We start from the raw sequence: 1,381 nt of genomic DNA, 5'->3' as shown, positions 1-1,381 counted from the left end.
AACGAGGGAGCCAAGGGGAAAGGAACACACATACACACACACACACACACACACACACACAAGAGGGCAATAGAGAACAGAAAAACATGAGAACTAACATAAATCTAGAAATTACAACAAAACTGGAATTAAACCAATAAAACTAGAAAACAAGGAGCAAAGTAAAGAACAATAGAACCAAGACCATGACACCATGTTGTCCTTGAGGGCCCCTTGGTGCCCACGGGCACCACGTTGGTGACCCCTGCATTAGAGCATTCAGCAGCAATGCATTGCCCCCTCCATTAGCAAAGCCATTGTTAAAATTTGTAAAAAAAAAAAAAAAAAAAAAAAAAGGGTTTTATTTAAACGGAGAGTAGTGTAAAATATATCATTATGTAACTTTTTATTAAGTAAACTGAGGAAGAAAGAGCTATTTCAGCTCTTAAGAATCACAGCAAAAAATATGGGCAGCACATATTGGAGACCGGTTAGGCTAAGTCTCTACTATGACCTGCACTCAGATCTTAAGGGAGGCTGAGGGCCACAACAAGAACGGTTCTCCTCACCATGGGCTCCAACTCTCACACCAAGTACAAGAAGTAGACCCTTTCCAGAAGTCCTGATGGGTCTGAAGGGGCAAAAAAATTCTGTGACGGCACCTTAAATTGAATTCTAAAAGCCTAAAAAACAGCATGATGTGAGCTTGTTTTGCACTGCACTTCATCACCATTCCTGCAGTTGAGTTCTGATGTAGCTGTACTGGACAGCATCATTCTTTGAAGAATACACTGCTAGTGACGCTATACTGTACATTGTGGTTGGTTGTATTCAGACTTGTGAAATGGCTAACTCTCTAAATTTAAGTTGCAGTGTAGTACCCAGTATTCAGTGACGTAGACAGCGTCTTCCTCCCTCTCAAAGTTCTGTTGTCTGAATACTACAAGGGCATTATAGATCTTTGAAGTTTTACCTCAACTTTGGCCACTGAAATGTTATCAAAGGTTAGTAACTTCTTCTTTAATAGTATATACTCCTTTAAGCCCATATATTTATGTTTATTCATGTGACGTTTGAGCATGATTTGGTTTCCTTGCATTGTTAGTCTGAAATGAGGCAGTGAACTTTGATATGACAAAATTTGCTTCAGCTGCAGACCTCATTTGTGGGGACTTGGTGATTAATTGATAATCAAGCCTGCCAGTAATAATATTAAACTAAAAAACTAAATAGAATACAACATATTCTCAATTTAAGTGAAACTTCGGAGAGTAACTGTGTCATCAATTTACGTGTAGAACAATTATATATATATATATATATATATATATATATATATATATATATATATATATATATATATATATAAACGTATACTTTTTTATTTTCCTCAGCAAATATA

The 1,381-nt window shown here is 36.5% G+C and overlaps 1 protein-coding gene across 1 annotated transcript in view; it reads right to left on the bottom strand.

Annotated features, from left to right (window-relative positions):
- Nucleotides 1–1,381, bottom strand: part of LOC107099698 (carbohydrate sulfotransferase 6-like) — a 21,714-nt gene that overhangs the window by 18,956 nt on the left and 1,377 nt on the right. The gene's annotated exons all lie outside the window — the stretch shown is intronic.

Source organism: Cyprinodon variegatus, unplaced genomic scaffold, assembly GCF_000732505.1.
Source record: "Cyprinodon variegatus isolate N-32 unplaced genomic scaffold, C_variegatus-1.0 Scaffold898, whole genome shotgun sequence".
Taxonomy (NCBI): Eukaryota; Metazoa; Chordata; class Actinopteri; order Cyprinodontiformes; family Cyprinodontidae; genus Cyprinodon; species Cyprinodon variegatus.
This window is presented reverse-complemented; position numbering and strand designations above follow the sequence as displayed.